Source organism: Hipposideros armiger, unplaced genomic scaffold, assembly GCF_001890085.2.
Source record: "Hipposideros armiger isolate ML-2016 unplaced genomic scaffold, ASM189008v1 scaffold_612, whole genome shotgun sequence".
NCBI classification, from domain to species: Eukaryota; Metazoa; Chordata; class Mammalia; order Chiroptera; family Hipposideridae; genus Hipposideros; species Hipposideros armiger.
Window position 1 is genome coordinate 76,461 of NW_017731962.1, and position 11,171 is coordinate 87,631.

Genomic DNA, 11,171 nt, shown 5'->3' on the forward strand with positions numbered 1-11,171 from the left:
TTGCCTCATCCCAGTGACCACGCACGGCAGGGGCACTGTGAGCTCTGGACGGTTAGTGGACATACAAGAGTTCAGTGTCCCCCAGGCCCTGCAGGGCCACCTCACAGGGTGGGCCCCGGGACCCGGAACCAAAGGTCCCCCCACACCCGCCGTGTCAGTCATTGAGACTGGGTCTCCATTCCCATGCTCCTAGTTGGTTCTTGAAGAAACGCCTTTCAGTTAAATTTGTTTCTGTGCTAATTAATGATTGCCTGTTTCTTTCGCAAGCTCATTTGGTGGAAGACGGTGCAGTCCACTCTGGAGGACTGTAGGTCTGTCGGTCTGAGGCCACGTTCTGGCCAGGCAGCCCAGTGCCCCCAGATGGGGGAGGCACAGGCCAGGGCACAGCGTTTCCAGGCGTCCAGCAGCAGCTGTGGGACTTACGATTCCATGTTTTAAAGGTTACAGTGTTCTTTGGGTTTTCTGTATCTTCTTAAGTAGCTTTTTGTCAGTTATTCTTCCTAGGCGTTTGTCCTTTTAGCTACATTTTCAAATGTATTGCTACAAAGCTGTTAATAACACTTCCTTGTTCTAAGCATCCGGGTGTGCCCCTTCTGACGTTACTGATGCCTCCTCTGTATAGAACTCTCTCGTCAAAACCGTCAACTTTATCGAACCTTCCAAAGAACTGACTTGGTGACTTTCTGTATGTTTTTCATTACATTAATTTCTGCTTTTTAAATTACTTCTTTTTCAATTTCTATTTTATTTTCTAACTTCTTGAGTTATATTTTATGCCATTTGTTTTCAGCTTTTTAAGACTTTTTACTGTGCGCTTCGGTGTAAACCTTCGAATCCTTGAGGAGCTGGTCTGGCTGCAGCCTGTCAGTTGTGATAGGATATATTTTTGTGACTGTTCCACTCAGTGGGTTTTCTAATATCTAATTTATTTGGTTTTTATTTTTATGTTTTTAGCTGAGCCATCCTGACACCTGTTGGCAGCTCAGCTCAGGCCGGGAATCGAACCACTGTTGCTCAGAGCTCGCACTATTGAGCGAGCTCTTAACCAACTGAGCCGCTCGGCCCCCCCATAATTGATTTATTTTTTGATTGTTAATAACTGCTTTGGATTTCCAAACACATGGGGATTTTTCCGAATATCTTTTGTTCCTTTTTTTCCCTAAAGCTTTGGTGCATTCTGGTTGACGAATACACTCTGGTTGACCCCTTGCTCTGTGGCCTGGCATAGAGTCAAATTTTGGAAATGTTCTGTTTGTCTTTGAAAAGATTATATTCTGTAGTTAGTTGGGGGGTGGTGTTTTGTGTAGGTTCATTACGTTTAGTAAGCATGTCGTTCGAAACCTCCTGTATTAGGTTGGCCACGCCTGGCTTGTCACCTGTTTCCACAAACAAGGTTTTATGGGCTCACAGCACACCCATCCCTTACGTAACCGTCTCTGGCTGGTTTGCACTATGGCAGGCTTGAGTAGTTTCGATAGAGACAATTTGGCCTGAAAAATATAAAATATTTACTATCTGGCCCCTTCTGGAAAGTGTTTTCCGACTCCTGTATCCTTATTGCTTTCATGTATCTATGTGTTCTATCAATTACGGAGAGAGGTCTGTTAGAATCCCCAGTCATCACTGTGGATTTGCATATTTATTCCTGCATTGCCATCAGTTTTTGCTTTATATGTTTGGAGCTATGTAATTAGTGACACAGTTTTTAAATTGTATCTTCCTTTGGTTGAGGTGTCGTCATTATGAAGTGACTTACCTCTTCAGAAGCTTTGAGCCTTGAGTCTGCTTTGTCTGAAGTTCATCACCCAGCCTGGGTACGTTCGGTTAATGCCTGTGTTTCTTTCTATTCTTTTATTTTTAATCTCTCTGCACCTTTATGTCTTAGATGTGTCTCGTAAACAGCATATGATTGAAGTTTTTTAAATTGAAGTTTGACAATCCTTTTTTTTTTAAGTCTGACAAAAATATTTTTAACCAGAGCTTCTATCTTGTTTACTTTAAATGCAATTACCAATAGATTTGAGTTTAAAGTCACCATCTCACATTTTGCTGGTTTATCTGCTGGGTTTTTTCCCTTTCCTTCTCCTTTCTTGCTCTTTTTGAGTTGTGGATTGATTCTTTCATTTTTTTTCCTCCCCTCTATCAGTTTGGAGGTTATAGCCTCTTTCTATTCTTTGCATGGTTTCCCCAGAAATTCCAGCATTCTTATCGGAAATCTAAGACTAACTAGTGCTGGATTCTTTGGGTGACCCGAGGACCCCCTGGAGCTCCCCCTCCAGCTCGTGTGTCTTCACGCTTAGTTTTTTTTGTTTTTTGTTTTTTGTTTTTAGCTGAGCCATCCTGCCACCTGTTGGCAGCTCAGCAGCAGCTCAGCTCGGGCTGGGACTCAAACTACTGTTGCTCAGAGCTTACGCTTAGCTTTTTAGCCTTGCAGGACACTGCTGCTGCATTATGAGTATCTGTTTTTGTTTTAGGTTTGTAGACATATTTGCTACTCTCTCTGGCCCTTCTGCGTCTCTCACTTCCCATCCGAGGCCACCTTTTCCTGCTTGAAGCTAGGTGCTGCTGGTGGCGGACCCTCCCCACTCCTGTTGTCTGCAGTGTTTTCAGTTTCCCGGCCCTTTCAGAGATGCTTTTGCTGGTGGTTGACTTCTAGGTTGGCAGGTCCTTCTAGCATGTGCGTGAGATGGTGCGCTGGTCTTTGACACCCTTTGAATGCTGAGAAGTCATTGTCAGGCTGTCGCTCTTTTGAAGGTAATTTTTCTCTGGCTTCTTTTAAGATCAAAATTAAAAGCCTTTGTGCTTCGTAGGACGCCATAAAGAAAGTGAAAAGACAGCCCACAGTTGGGAGGAAATATTTGCAAGTCATGTCTCTGTATCCAGAATACAGAAAGAGTGCTGACAAGTCTGAGCTCACTGTGACTGGATTCCTTGGGAAGGGACTTGTCCCCAAGGAAGGCCTGCGGCCTCCTGCACACGTTCTCGCTTGGCCACATGAACAGACACCGTGGTTCCAAGACACGCCTTCCTGTTTTGAGCTGTAGCGCCTGTGCTCACCTGCCCCTGCCTGGAATGTCACCTACCCCCACTCGCCCCTGTGCTGCAGTATCTCTGGTCATCTCTTGAGATGCCCAAATATGACTTCTCTGCAACTTCTTCTGCCCCAGCCCTAGGTCAGGTTCAGGAGAAGTGGTTACTGAGCTTTAGTGATATTCTCGCCCTTATTGGACGAATTGGGAAGAGAAAATTAATTGAGAAGAAGGGCCTCCGTGTCTCAGAGGGGTTCTCAGCACACGGGGTATCGCTTGGGCGCCGCCTTATCTTCTTGCTAATTAGCTGCAGGCTTGCGGTTCAGGATGAACGTGGGCAGGCAAATAGTCCTAAGTTGCATGCTAAAATAGCAAATGTGCTTTTAATAAGATGCTTTCGTTAGTGTAAGTGATCTGAGAGAAGAAAGGAAGAGGTAAATGCCTTTGTTCTTTTCAAGGGATGGCTTTAGATTAGCTGTGTGGTAGTCAGGCCTTTTCTGGCAGCTGAGGTTGTGCTTTAGATTTATAGATAAGGACTTCTCACACAAGACACATCGGTCAGATCCATTAGAGATGCCTACTTTGGAGTAGGGAAAATTTAATTAAAAATGCAAGATTCCAACATCCACTTCTAACCAAGATGGAATGCGAGGGACTAGATTTCACATCCTACCTTAAACAACTGGAAAACCAAACAAGTATGTGAGGCTGCAGAGTTCAGACACTGCACAACAGGAGCACTGACCAGTGGGCTCCCTGAGAAGGACCAAGGGCAGGGAGCCCCTGGCCTCCCAGCTTATCACCCACAGTGTCCAGCTGAGCACAGGGAGAGCCCAAGACCAGTGGAGACAGAGCGTGGTGTTAAGGGACTCAACGAAGCCTAGAACTTATGGAGAACAGCACTGGAGAGGACGGGATTGAGGAAGGGCTCTGGAGGGTGGAGCGGGGCTGCTCTAGTACTGATCTGTCATGTGTGTGAAAATGCCACCGCCATCAGGGCCAGGAACCCTGAGAAGGAGGACGTAAACAATTCCTGCGGTTCACACAGGGCTGGCGATGAAGTCTGTGTTCCCACCAGCCAGGTGGGAAGACCTCATGATTTGGAGGGTGTGGGTGGAGTCACACCTTAGCCCTAGATGCCAGCCTGTTCACTACTCACCTAAACAAAGTTTAAAGCAAGTCTTGAAAGGATCAAACTGATGCTAAGTAAGTTAACTACATCCCTAAACAAAGCCTAACAGCGTCTAAAGGACTGCAGTGAAACTCCGCCTCCCTCAATGTCATGCTGACAGTGTCCGGGAGCCAACCAAAGATCGCTGTCCGGGAGCCAACCAAAGATCGCTCGCCGTACAAATCAGCGGGAAAGTATAACACAGAAGAGGAGGAAAATCAACCATTAGAAACAGATCCAGGTGCACCCATCTCTATCCAGGTGGTAGGATTAGCTGACACGATGGTAAAATGCTCCAGGTGTTCAATGACAGAGAAAATATGGACAAAATGAGGAGAAAATGGAAGATCTAAAAAGAACCAAATATGTCTTCTAGAGAGGAAAATGCGCTGGGATGGGATTCGTAGCTCAGACATTGCAGAGACACAATGAGGATTCTCGAAGACACAGCATTGGAAACTTTCTAAAATGAAGCACAGAAAAAAGACAGGAAAGAAAAGGAACAAAGCACGGGCCGGACCGTACAGGAGGGAAAACATATGTGATATCGAATTCTAGAAAAGAGGTGTGTGTGATTTGAAAAAAATAATGGCTTAAACTTTCCCAAATTTAATGAAAACTTATTTCCAAGAAGCTCAACAAATCCTGAGCAGAAGAAACATGAAGAAAACCCCACCAATGCACATCATAATCACACTTCTGGAAATTTTTAAAGCAGCCAGAGGCAAAACCCTGCTATGTACAGAGGAACAAAGATGCAATTACCGCGGACTCTCGTCAGAAGCTGTACAATCCAGGAGACCATGGAGGAACACCTTTAAAATATTGAAAGAAAAAAACTTCAACCTACAATTTCATAGCCAGCAAAATAGCCTTCCAAAATGAAGGCAAAACAAAATGACTTTTTCAGATATTCAAAAGCTGAAAGAATTTATCAGCAGCAGACATGCACTCTAGGAAATATAGAGGAGGTTCTCCAGGGACAAGGAAAATTACACCACTTGGAAATTTGGATTCAGAAGAATAAAGTACAGCAGAAATGCAGGCAACTATAAAAGACTCTGTCCTCTCATGTAAAAAAGCCCTTTAAAAATAATTTACAGTTCAAAGTAAAAGTAATATGTTTTGTTGAGGTTATAAGTAGAAGTAAGAGGTTTGACAGCACAAAGTCTATGAATGAGAAAATGGAAACTATTGTAAAGTTCTTAAAATACATGTGATGTGTTATAATATTTTTGGAAAGTAGACAGTAATGCACTAAAGATATATATTGTAAACCCTAGGGCAACTGTTAATAAAACAGCAGAGGTATAGCTAATAAGCCAATAATGTAAATAAAATGGAATCATTAAAAAAAATCACTAATCCAGAAGAAGACAAAAAAAGAAAAAGGAATAAAATGAAACAAACAAACCAATCTGTATAGGACAGATAGAAAGATGATAGATTTAAATCCAGCTACATTGACAATCACATCAAATGTGTGTGGCCTGAAGACTCCAAACAAAAGGCATTTTGTCAGAGTGTCAGATCAGATTAAAAGGTTACATAAAAGTGCTATCTATATTCAATGTAAGGGTACAGAAAGGTTCAGAGTAAAAGGATGGAAAAAGATACACCATGCAAACATGAATCAACATATCCAAAGTGAGTATGTTGCTATCAGATGAGTCAGATTTCAGGACAAGGAATATTTCCAGGAATAAGAATGACATTTTGTAGTGATTATATAGAGGTCAGTTCAGTAAGAGAACATAACATATTAAATATGCACTTAATAACAGTTACAAAATACATGTAGCAAAAACTGATAGAACTGAAAGGAGAAATAGACATCCACAATTATAGTTGGAAATTTCAACACTCCTCTTTCAATAATTGACAGAACAAGTACCCAGCAAATCAGTAAGATATAGAAGACTTGAACAATACCATCAACCACTTTGACCTAATTGATGTTTACAGAACACTACGTCTAGCAACAGCAGAATACACATCCTTTGCAAGTGCACGTGGATTGTTCACCAGGATAGACCAGGCTCTATTCTGGGCCACAAAACAAATCTCAGTAAATGAAAGAGGACTGAAAACGTACAAAGCATATTCTCTAACCAACAGAGAATTAAACTAGAGATCAGTAATTGAAAGATAGCTGGAAAAATCCCCACATATTTGGAAACTAAATAAACACACTTTTATTTATATTTTTTTTTTTAAAAGATTTTATTGGGGAGTTGGGAGAGGGGAACAGCGTTGGGGAATCGGGGAAGGGGAACAGACAAGTTGCTGTCCTTTTGTTCTTCCGTCTAGTTGTGGAGGACGTCGCTTTACTGTCCCGTGTTGGTATTATCATTGCGCTCTTCCCGGCTGAGGCAGTTGCTCACCTGCCATTGCGCAGCAGCTCACGCTGGCTGCCAGCCACTCACAGTAGCTCATGGCCACCCACTGCAGCAGAGACTGCAGCCTACGCCATCGCCAGCAACTCACGGCAGCCCAGCTCCAGGTCAAGCTGTTGTTCACCATCTTAGCTGTAGAGGGTGCAGTGTCACTGGGCCTCATGTGGGATCCAAACCAGGCCCTGCAGCTCAGAGCTGGCATCCTACGCCAACTCTTAACCAACACACCACTCAGCCAGCCCAATAAACACACTTTTAAATAGCCCGTGGGTCAGAGGAAATCACAGGGAAATTGGGCATTTTGAACTAAGTGGAAGTTGAAACATACATATCAGAATTTATGGAATGCAGGTAAAACAGTGCTTAGAGAGAAATTCATAGCATTAAGGATTATATTATAATATAAAACTGTTCTTCAATCAATGATGTAAGCTTCAACCTTAAGAAAAAGTAAACAAAGGAAAGAAAAAAATAGCAGAAATCAATGAAATGGAAAACAAACAGGAAAAAAAATCAATGAAACCAAAAGTTGGTTCTTTGAAAAGATCATTAAAATTGATAAACCCCTAGTTAGACTGATTAGAAAAAAAGATAGAAGAAAAACTACCAAAATCAGAAATAAGAGAGGTCACTGCATAGTCTACATATGTGAAAATAATGGTAAGGGAATATTATGAAAAACTTTGTGCCAGGAAATTTTACAATATAGGTGAAATGGAGCAATTCCTAAAAAAATACAAATCACTAAAACTTTTAAAAATCAAAATAAATAACCTGAATAACTCTGTATCTATAAAAAATGAGTTTGTAGGCCAGTTGAGTGGCGCGTTGATTAAGAGTTGGCTTGGGAGTGCGAGCTCTGAGCAGCAGGGCCAGGGTTTGGATCCTACATTAGGGCCAGTGATGCTGCGCCCTCTACAGCTAAGATGGTGAACAACAGCTCGACCCGAAGTTGGGCTGCTGTGAGTCCTGGCAACGGCATAGGCTGCAATGGGACTGGCCAGCAGCGGGTGTGAGCTTTCATGAGTTGCTGAGAGCCGCTGTGAGCAGCAGTTGAGTGGCCGGCGAGCGACTGCCTCACCCGGAAAGAGTGCAATGACAATACCAACATGGGCCAGTGAAGCGACGTCCTCCACAACGAGACTGAAGAACAAAAGGGCAGCCCTCTCCCCCAACTCCTCAATAAAATCTTTAAAAAAAATGTTTGTGTATGAAAACCTTCCAACAAAGAACACTCTTGGCCCAGGTGACTTCATTGATGAATTCTATCAAACATTTCAGGAAGGAACAATATTAATTCTACACAAAGTCCTCCAGGAATGAGAAGAGGAGGGAACACTTCTCATTTTATGAGGCCAGCGTGTCCCTGATACCAAAACCAGACATAGTCTATGGACCAATATCCCCCATGAACAGCTCTTCATGAATTAGAAAATTTCAGCAAATCAAATCCAGCAGTGTGTAAAAAGTATACTGCATCATAACCAAGTGGGATTTATTCCAGGAATGCAAGGTTAGTTTACCATTCAAAATCAATCATTATAGTTTACTTATTAACAGACAAAAAAAAGAAAAACCATATGACTGAATCGTGGGTGAGGAAAAATCATTTGACAAACAATACTCATTCATGGTAAAAAGAATAAAATCTCAGCAAACTAGAATAAAAGCAAACTTCCTCGATCTAATAAAGGGCCCTATGAAAAACTTGTAGCTAATATCATACTTGATGATGAAAGACTGAAAGCTTTCCTTCTAAGATAGGAGCACGACAAGGATGTCTGCTCTCACCACTTTTATTCAGTATTATACTAGAAAAATAAGACAAGGAAAAGAAATAAAAGACATACAGAATGGAAAAGAGAAGTGAAATTGTCTTTATTTACTGGTGGCATGATAGTCTACGTGGCAAATCTAAGAAATTTACAAAAAAAGATACTAGAACTAACAGGTGAGTTTAGTGAGTTTACAGGATACAGATCAGTGTAACAAAATTAATTTTATTTCTGTATACTAACACTGAACAATTAAAAGCTGTAATAAGGGCTGGCCAAGTGGCTCAGTTGGTTAAGAGCTCGCTCAAGAGTGGGAGCTCTGAGCAACAGCGGTTTGAGTCCCGCCCGAGCTGAGCAGCCGCTGAGTTGCCTAAAGGTGGCAGGATGGCTCAGCTAAAAAAAAAAAAAAAAAACACAACAGACAAGATATTTTCAACCAAAAAAAAAAAAAAAAAAAAAAAGCTATAATAAAACACCATTTATAATACTTTCAAAAATGTGAAATTCTTAGGGAGAAATAGAACAAAAAAAATATGCCAAGAGAAATTAAAGAAAACCTAACTAAGTGGGGAGCTAGCCTAAGTTACTGAACCAGAAGACCCAATGCGACTAGTGTGTCAGTTCTACAAAACTGGTATGTAGGTTCCGTGCAATCACAATAAAAATCCTGGCAAGGTTTTTTGGTAGAAATTTACAAGCTTATTCAAAAATTTACATGGAACTCCAAGGACCTAAAGTAGCCAGAATAATTTTGAAGAGACAAACAGATGATGACCTGGTTTTAAGACTTTCTCTATTGCTACAATAATCTAGGCATTGTGAAACTGGCAAAAGGTATATGTGAAGATAACTGGGTGAAATAGATTCTAGAAACAAACCCACACACTTAATAGTCAGTCGATTTCCAACAGAAGTGGCAACGTAATTCAATGAGGAAGTGATAGTATTTTCAACAAATGGTGCCAGGACCATTGAACACTTGTATACACAACACTGCACCTTTCTGATTAGTTTGCTCATTTATTCTGTTCTTTAGATTCCACATATAAGTGAGGTCATACGGCATTTGTCTTCATCCGTCTGACTTATTTCACGTAGCATAATCTTCTCTAGGTCCACCCATGTCGTTGTAAATGGCAGATTTCCTTCTTTATGAGGTGAGAAAGTGGAGACTTGAACTTATTTTCGCTGTCCAGTGTGAATCCTGCTGAACTGGAATTATGTTTGCAGCAAAGATACGTTTAGGCCAGACATCTTTCTGAAAATTTTATAGCTTTCAAGATGTATTTTACCTGGATAATGTTGGTCACTAGTGGAGACTATCACATCTCAAATGAAAATGTATTTAAAATGGCCCAACAAAGACTAGAAAATCATGAGTTTTTAAGAAAATAAAATACTGGATCGAGTTAAGTGTCAACATTAGCAGAAAGAGTTTTGTTTTCATGAAAGCAAGGCAACTGTATAACAAGTTATGTGTTATACATAACACATACTGTATAACAAGTGACTCTGAGTTCTTAATTATTGTAGTTAAAACTTTAAAGTGCTAGTTTATGTTTAATAATTTGATTTACGTGACTTATAGCAAGTAGATACTTATGATAATTGCTTTTATTAAAAAACAACATATCAACTACAAAACAAACAAAAAACAATGCACCTTTGCCTTACTTCATCCCATTGTAAAATATTAACTCAAAATAGATCACAGACCTACATGTGAAAGCTAGAACTCTGAGATTTATAGAAGAAAATGTAGAACATTATTCAGCCTTAAAAAAAGAATGACATCTGACACCTGCTACAACATGGATGGACCTGGAGGACGCTGCCAGTGAAATATGCCTGTCACGAAAGGGCAAATCCCGTGTGATCCCACTCACAGGAGGTCCCTAGAGTTGTCATATTCATAGTCACAGAAAGTAGATGGTGGTGCCAAGGGCTGGGGAGGGGGGGGTTAGCTAGTGTTTGCCCAGAGCAGAGTTTCAGTTGGGGAAGATGGAAAGTTCTGGAAATGATGGTGGTGATGGCTGCACAACAATGTGAATGTGCTGAATGACACTGAACTGTACACTTAGAAATGGTTAAATGGTGAATTTTATGTGTTTTACCACACTTTAAAGCAGACAAACAAGGACTAAAATTGGCCCGTAGGCCTAGGGTTTTCCTTTGTTGATCACAGGCGAGGCTGTGCTGGCGGGAGCTGCCCGGCCTGGAGAGGAGCCCGGTGTGCAGGGGTTAGTGGGTTTGGGCGGGAGGAGAGTGCAAACGAGGTCGCGCGTAGCTGCTGTGCTGGGAAGTGCAGAGCCGGAGGCCTGGGGGCTGTGTTCCGCCTGGCATGGCCCACGGAAGGCGGCCACTTGGGCTGGTCCTGCGGGCCTGCAGGCCCTTCCTGGGGCGTGTCCGTTTGTGAGTCTGCCTTGGGGTCTTCTTATCAGGAGTGGGAAGTAACCGCTCAGAAAGGCCCCGAATAGGCGGGGGCCTGCTGGTGCTGAGGTCTGCGGACTATGCAGTTCACTGGGAACTAAAGCTCGACCCCAGGTGTCAGTTTCCCTGATGTGCAGGAGGTTGGTCGCTGTGTAAGAATGTGTTTGTCCCTTTCACTTCCAGGCTCCAAGTTGAAAACCCCTAAGGACAACTGCTGGCGCTGGCTCTGCTGACCGTGCCCTGGTAAGTCAGGGGAAGGCGGTGAGGGTGTGTGTGTGTGTGGTGTGTGTGGGGTGTGTGTGTGTGTGTGTGATGTGTGTGGTGTGTGTGTGTGTGGTGTGTGTGTGTGTGTGTGTGTGTGTGTGTGTGT

General features: G+C 42.3%; 1 protein-coding gene across 1 annotated transcript in view; it reads left to right on the forward strand.

Annotated features, from left to right (window-relative positions):
- Positions 1-10,678: 10,678 nt before the first annotated feature.
- AGPAT3 (1-acylglycerol-3-phosphate O-acyltransferase 3) overlaps positions 10,679-11,171 on the forward strand; it is a 76,378-nt gene continuing 75,885 nt past the window's right edge. The window contains exons 1-2 of the mRNA XM_019625009.1: positions 10,679-10,783; positions 10,985-11,044. The gene's annotated coding sequence lies outside the window, so the exon portion shown is untranslated. The remainder of the gene's footprint in view (positions 10,784-10,984; positions 11,045-11,171) is intronic.